Raw genomic sequence first — 8,416 nt, forward strand, 5'->3', positions numbered from 1 at the left:
CTACTGAGGAATATTGTAGTAGCTGCTCAAGCAAAGAAGGACAACTTGACCAAGAGGCCACCATGGAAGCCTTAGTGATCTAATTAAGTAAATTATTTTTGATAGCCTATCCACCATTTTGGTTTATGTTACATTTGTAACAATTTAGTAAAATTATTAAAATTGTAACTTACAATTATTATTTTTTGATAAGCTGAAAATTATGACCAATGTAGTACTAGCTATGTGACTAATATCAACTACATTTTTGGGAAGGAGACTCAATTTAATGGTTTGACCAGTTTCTCATTTTAAGAAAGTAGGTGTTCAATATATTGGTTGATGGTGGCATTGGTAACATCTGCATTTACCACCATTTAATCACACAGGTGCTATTTATACACCTACTTTGTACTTGCATATTCATCTAAACACTAAACACACAGTTGTTAGCAGCATATCCACTTGGAGCAAACCTAATGTAGATACTGCAAAGATAAATGTATAGGGGGTGTTTCACAGGGCACACATGAGGTCTGCTATAGGATTTGTTATGAGGGACTGTGATGGAGACTGGATTAGGGAATGTAAAAGCATGATAACATTACAAAGTGCACTTAAAGATAACAAGTTAGTACAACCCTAAATTTAGATTACAAGGAACTACTTGCTCTGTTTACAAACAAACCCAACAAAAAAGGCAATAACAACGTACAACCAAGTCAAACGCCTTGAGGAATCATGCTTTTTGACAATAACCTCTGCATTGCAACACCCTTTTGAAAGTTTCTCCATTTTTCCTTCAAGACCACTGATTTTTCCAAGCAACCCACAGATCACGTCTCTGCCACGCTCACAAATAGGTTGCTCAATCCACCTAAAATAGTTGCATCCAACTCGACCTTCAACACAACTCACAAACCTCCTCCCAACATTATTATTAGTCCATGTCGTCCTTACAACCACCAATCGTCCACAATTGCATAATTCAAAATTTTGATTCTATTGTGTCTTTTCTCTTTGGTAAAGTTATGAGGCTGCAGTGTATAAAATGAGTGTGTTTTTATGCATTCATTTCTAGCCGTTACTCGGGTTTTTTGCACATAGGCCACTCAAGTTTCCAGCCTTTTGCAAAGTAGTTAACTGTTATTCCTAGAAGACTAACAATGAGATTTACAGAAGGGGGGTTGAATGTAAATCTCAAAACTTTTTCAAGTTTTGAGCAGTTTATAAAGTTGTGTGTTCAAGAAGAACAAGTGTGTGAATTGCTTTAAGCTAATACAGACAGATATATATTCAAGCACAAATGTAAAGAACACAACAGACCTTAAAAACTTTTCTGGTGGATTTGTTGTTCCACCAGAGATGGTATATTAGAAAATCTGTGTTCAACAATGTTGATCACAGCTGCATCCTAGTACAAACTAGATGAATTTTCTCTCAAGATATTTCTTAACAGCTCTGGAAAAATCTCTCTAATTACTAGCTTCTTCTTGGTTCATATATATTACCAAGTGTACAAGTGAAAAACAATATAAAATTACAATAGTAAAATAAGTTCTTCACTTGCTTCTTTTCCTGTTCACTCAAGTACTTTGTTGACTATTGCAACTTTGTACAAAAGAAGAACGGCTGCTTTTTCTGTTGATCCTGAAATTCGGCTACCACATCTCAGTTTTCTCTGTCAACCCACGTGCCTCTGCTTGTAGGTACAACTACCACTTATCAACGGCTGATTAGCAGAACATCCGTTGAAGCTTTCATCCGTTGATGACTTCATCCGTTGAAGGATGTTATCCGTTGAAGCTTTCATCCGTTGATGCTCTCATCCGTTGAAGGATGTTATCCGTTGAAGCTTTCATCCGTTGATGCTCTCATCCGTTGAAGGATGTTATCCGTTGAAGCTTTCATCCGTTGATGCTCTCATCCGTTGAAGGATGTTATCCGTTGAAGCTTTAGAGACATCCGTTGAAGCTTAGCTTCTCATCCGTTGAAGGTCTTTTAAGTCATCCGTTGATACCACTTCATTTATACAAAATTACAAGGCATGAAATATTTACAATTGGCCTTCCTATCTGCATATCATCTAGTAGTCAACATGACTCATAGTTTCTCTCAACTTCTAAGAATTACAATTTTAAATACAGAGACTGAAATATGCTACAATACTAGACTTATTTCTAAGTAAAGCTACACCATCAACGGATAGCCAAAGTGGTCTTATCCGTTGAGGCTACAGACACTAAATTTCTACTTAAGTGTTTTGTTAAACATATCATCAAACTAATGCACATATATTCCTAACAATCTCCCCCTATTTATGTCTATAAGAACTGTAGGCATAAATTCAGAGTTAACTTGATGATAACAAAACACTTAACAAATATTTGAATTGAAACTAAGTAGAAATATAAAAAGTGCTGCAAAAGTGTATGTACTAGGAGGTAATTGAAGATTTACAGTATTTCCAAGGGTGCTCCTCTAGCCTGAGCAAAACATCATTTTCTTCTTTGTTCCCTGGTTTTCTTTCCTAGCCCTTTGTCATTTCCCTCAATTTGGAGTTGGAGTTTTCTGAAGAATTCAGCTTCATCTTCATCACTGATATCCAACTTAGATTGCATTTCCTTGAGAGTTTCATTGCTGGCAATCTTGAGTTGGTCTTCAAGTCTGAAAAATCTTCTGACTCCTCTGTCATCTCTAAATTCCATCAACCAATGAGGTGATTTGTGAATTTTAGTTCCCCTTTCTTGTATGAGTAAGGTTCTGGGCAAAGCATTTGGTTCCCTCCAAGTCTTCCTTATGTTGGCAATCTTGTTGAGAATTTCAGTCTTGGCTGTTCTGGTAAAGCCAGAATCCTTTTTGATGGCTGAAAAGACTCTGATCAAGGTAGAGTAGCCTTCATTTAGAATCCTGTGGAGAGGCCATGTTCTTTCCCCAGCTCCTTTATATCTGAACACTAATCTTTCTGGTAACTGTCTGTAGGCAGCTATTCCCCTTACATCCTCCAGCTCATCCAGATAGAGTTCAATGTCTGAAATTTCTTTTATGTCACAGATGTGAACATAATCATCTTTAGAAATGGGTGACTTAGGTTTAGGTTTTTGTTTTTGAGTGAATTTCTTAGAGGTTGTGGGAGGTGTAGATTTTGGTTTTCTTTTCTGTTTCTTTGGTGGTGGAAGAGTGGTTAGAAAGGTAGGCAATGTGATGTTGTCCCAATCAATAGGTTCCTCTTTTGGAATGATTGGTTCACCATGGATATTTATAGAGGGATCAGTAACAAAAGGTTCAGGTATGGAAGGTAGTGGTTTAGATGTAGATTTGGTATCTTCAGGGTTATCTTCACTCCTTCTGTGTGCCTTGGCCTTTCTTCTGTTTCCCTTCTGCCATTCCTCTCTTTCCTCCATATTTTCACCAAATATGCTCCCAAGAACCTCATCTAAGTTAGCAATCTTTTCTTCACCCCTGACTTCAATTCCTTTCATTTCTTCAACTTGGCTTGACTTTAGCTGTTTTTCAAGCTTTGCTTGTGCTCTTTTGTCAGCCTTTAATTGCTTGGCTTCTTCTTTCTTAGCTATTGAGAATTTGGGATGTCCTTGCATCACACATATGCTCTTTCCCTCTCTAATGATAATAGCTCTATTTCTCCTTACAGCCTCATCCATGGACTTTTTGAGATAGGCAATACTCCTGCCTAAGATCTTGTTCTCATCATCTTTTGAAGGAGGAAAGTCCACTTCTTTTAAAGGATTCTTTGTTGAGTCCTTATTGGATCTTTCATTGGGCTTGAGGATTATAGCTTGTAGCTCTTTGGAAGAAGCTTCTCCATCCTTAAGACTCCCTACTGGCATGAGCTCCATGTTGATTGGTTCAATCTTTGTGCTAAATTTCACAGATGTTGATTTGTTTTGTGTAGAACCAAACACCAATTGCAACCTTTCATCAATTCTCCTCCATTGTTCTTTCATTTGTATTTCAGCTGCTGCTAGCTGAATCAAATCAATTCCATCAGATTTTCCCTTGATTTGAATGATTGGAGAGGTAGTGATGGCAGGAACTAGCACTTTAGATATCTGAATCTTTGTAGAGGGCTCTCCTTCCCCTTCCCTGTTATTCTCCCCCTTTTTGTTATCATCAAGGAGAGGGGTCAAGCCTTGTGCTTTTGCCAGCTGCATTAGGAGATTGGTTTGAGATTGTTGGTTGAGAAGAAGGGTGGCCACAGAATCTTCAATTCCTTGAACTCTGTCTTCCAACTTGGCCAGCCTTTGTTCAGTAACTGATTCCTTTTTCAATCTCGAAACCAAGTCCTGCAAAGTACCATAGGGCATGACTGAATCCAATTTTTCTGAAGTGAAGGATTTCAAGTCAGCAATATCTTTCCTGAGATCATTTAGACTCATATCTTGCTTTACTTTCTGCAACTTCATGAGATGCAGTGAGTCCAGGTGAGCTTGGAGGATAGCCTTGATATTTGCATTTGAAGTGTTCTGAATGGCCTGTTGAATAGTGATGATTTGTTTGACCAGGTGGACATTGAATTCACCTGTTCTATGCTCCTTAGTCAGGGCCCATTCAGGTAGATTAGAAATGGAACTAGGGTCTTCATCTCCCCCTATGTTCATGCTTCCATCAGAAGAAATAGAGTCATCATCATCAGAATTTACTCCAAATTCCTCAGATGGCTCACCAGCTGTAGAAGGCATCCTGTTAATAGCAGCTTTATCCCTTTGAAGAGATTCTGTTGAGTGCACTAGATGTAGTGTCCTCTCTGCCTCCTCATTGCCCTGAGCAGCCAACAGTTGATAGGCTGTCACAGGATGAGTAAAAGTGTCAGCATCCAAGGAAATGTTATCAATTACAGCTTTGTAATGTTGCTGAAATTGTCTTTCCTTTTCAGCATCATCCACAATCATTGACTCATGAGCAATGGCTGGTTCCACCCTTGTATCAACTGTACCTGCTTTTCTCTCTTTTTCTCTATGTTCTTGCATCAGGGGCTCCCCCTGGCTCACACATCTCACTCCCTCACCTTCACCTTCTAAGGTGGTACTCCACTCACTGACTTTTGCCATGCTGGAAGAAATAGCATGCATTTTTGTGCTCTCAATCTCTCCTTTTGCCTGGGAGCAACCCAGCCTCTCACTCAAATTTTCACTCCCTGCCCTCAATCCTAAAAGTGATTGCACAGTATTCATGTCTTCTACACTTGGAATCATTTCAGTTGTTTGTGTAGAGACTATCAACGGATGTGGAATATCCGTTGAAGTTGAAACTGTTGTTATCAACGGATAACTGCTGTTAAGCTTATCCGTTGAAGAGCAACCACTTGTCAACGGATGAGTGATATCCATTGAAGAAGGAAAAGAAGATGAAATTGAAAGTGATATAACTGTTGAATCTGTATAGATTGATTTGATATGTGTTGATACAGATCCTTCAATTATATCTGAAAGAATTTGCGGGTGATCCAACAAATCATCTAAAAGATGATGATCACCTGTATTTGAGTGGGGCTCCTCCCTGAGTTGTAAAGAGGGAGAATCAGGAATTGATGGGAATAGCATATCCACATCCAGAGATGGTGAAGAAGCATTTGGTGATTGATGTGTAGTTATTGTGAGAGAATGGGGCTGTGACTCCACATTTATTGGAGTCACATCAAACTGAGTTTGAGAAGGCACAGAGACAGATGGATGTTTCTGTGCAGTGTGTGCACCCTGTGTAGAAGATTGGGTTCTAGCCTTCTTTCTTCTAATAAAGGCTTTTGTAGGTGAGTGTTTGGCTTTAGTGTCCCTCCCTCTTTTGTTCTGTGTTCCTGGATGGGAACTCTTTTCAATAGTAACATCCTTTTGGGAGGATGCTACTAGGGATGTGCTAGAGACCTTTTCAACCACCACAGCTTTTTGAGAAACTGGGGCTTGGCTAGCTTGGGAAGCACTCAACTCTCCTTCCTTATCCTGGGGGTTTCTTTGATGTTCACCCCTCCCCTCACCACTCACACCCTGATCACTTCCCTCAGGGTTAATGGTTGTTGTTACAACTGTTGTCTTTTGAGAAACAACAGAGGTGGTTTTCTTTGTCTTGGATTTTGAAAGTTTGGATTTGGTGACTTTGGTAGAAATCTGTTGGGGCATTGACACAGATTTCATGGCCACACTAGAAGATAAAGAAATAGAGGGGTTGGAAGAAGTAGGAGTTGTAGAAGCAATTACCTCACCTACCTGGGGTGCATTCATGATTGGTAAATATACCAATTGCACACTGCTGTTAAGATCCATTCTCTTCAAGTCTGCAAGAACTCTTTTCTCTTGTGCCCAGCACTTGAGTTTATTATTCTCATTGATTATGACTAAACCTTCAGCAACATGGTTAGCCAATAACATAAAGAATCTAGCATAATAGATGTTATTAGGTCTATTAGCTTTGTTACCTAATCTAGTACCTAATTCTAGCATCACATAGTTGCTAAAGTTAAAGTACCTATCAGAAACAAGCATATAGAACATGTTAACAAGAGATGAAGTTATGGCATCAAAATTACTAATTTTCCCAGAGAAAACCTTTATGAAGGCATCCCCAAGAAAACTCCATTCTTTCCTAAGGCCTTTTCGTCTAATACCCCCTAAATTAGCAGAGTTAAGAGAGTAACCTATGGAATCTAACATGCTGGATACATCACTATCAGTGTGTGGTGTCATGGCATTGTTCTCAGGTAATTTAAAACATGCTTGTAAGTCATCACAGTTTATACAGTGATTTTTACCTTTGAGAGTGAAGGAGATAGTCATATCCATGGAGTTGAACTCAGCAGTTGTCCAAATCTCCTCAACTACTTCACAGAAAATCGTTGGGGCTTCCAGCATTGCATAGCTAAGTTTACAGTTTTTGATGAAGTCCATCATTTTGTGATAATCTGAGTGGGCTTCATTCTTCTCTACCAGAGCTATGAAATTATTCTTCTCGTAGATGAACCCAGATTGAGACATAATCTTCACGACTGGTGCCATTGTTGTGAGTAGAAATTGCAGAGAATAACTTGAGGGTTTTGCAGAGAGAAAATGGTAAATGCTTGAAATTCTAAGAAAGCGTAAAGTAATAATGAACAATCAGAAGGGCTTATATGCTTTCAAAAAAAAAAAAAAAAATAAAGGATTAATCAATAAATAGGTGTTAGTGAATTTCAGCCGTTTAAGAATAAACTGTAAGTATTCTAATAACTACCTTTAAAACCAATACATACAGATGTATGTATGGTATCAACGGTTAAGAAAATAGAATCAACGGCTGTGAAACACCTCAAACGTCTGATGTGACATTTCAACGGATAATGTAAATTGTCATCCGTTGAAAGGTACTTCAGCTTTATCCGTTGACGGATAAAAGTTCCAGAGATATACTTGTCTTTCAACGGATAATGAATATCCGTTGATAGAGCAATTTTGACTTTCAACGGATAGGGAACATCCGTTGATGGAATAAACTTTGTTAAAAGTCAAATTTGTTCTAGCAACTAATATATTTCAGGCTCCACATCAAATTGCAAAGAAGACATGAATTTTAAGAGTAATTAAGCATACCTAGCTCACTTACCAATCTTGTGAATGTTGATTCATCAAGTGGCTTGGTAAATATGTCAGCAATTTGTTGTTCACTTGGAACAAAATGTAGTTCTACTGTACCATTCATGACATGCTCCCTGATGAAGTGGTACTTAATATCAATGTGCTTGGTCCTTGAGTGCTGCACAGGATTCTCTGTTATGGCTATGGCACTTGTGTTGTCACAAAAGATAGGTACTCTATCAACATGAAGTCCATAATCAAGGAGTTGATTCCTCATCCATAACATTTGAGAACAGCAACTTCCAGCAGCAATGTATTCAGCCTCAGCTGTAGAAGTAGAGACTGAATTTTGCTTTTTGCTAAACCATGATACAAGCTTGTTTCCCAGGAATTGACAGGAGCCTGTTGTACTTTTCCTGTCTATTTTGCAACCTGCATAGTCTGCATCTGAATAACCAATTAGATCAAAGCCAGATTCTCTAGGATACCAAATTCCTAAATTTGGTGTACCCTTGAGATATCTGAAAATTCTCTTGATAGCAATTAAGTGAGACTCCCTAGGATCAGCTTGAAATCTCGCACACAGACATGTAGCAAACATTATATCTGGTCTGCTAGCAGTTAAATATAAAAGTGAACCAACCATGCCTCTATAACTTGTAATGTCCACAGACCTTTCAGTCTTATTTAATTCAAGTTTGGTGGCAGTGGCCATGGGAGTTTTTGCAGATGAACATTCCATTAAGTCAAACTTCTTTAAAAGATCATGAATATATTTAGTTTGACTAATGAAAATTCCATTACTAACTTGTTTAATTTGTAAACCAAGAAAATAGGTTAGTTCTCCCATTAGGCTCATTTCATAATTGCTTTGCATT

Source organism: Apium graveolens, chromosome 4 (assembly GCF_009905375.1).
Source record: "Apium graveolens cultivar Ventura chromosome 4, ASM990537v1, whole genome shotgun sequence".
NCBI classification, from domain to species: Eukaryota; Viridiplantae; Streptophyta; class Magnoliopsida; order Apiales; family Apiaceae; genus Apium; species Apium graveolens.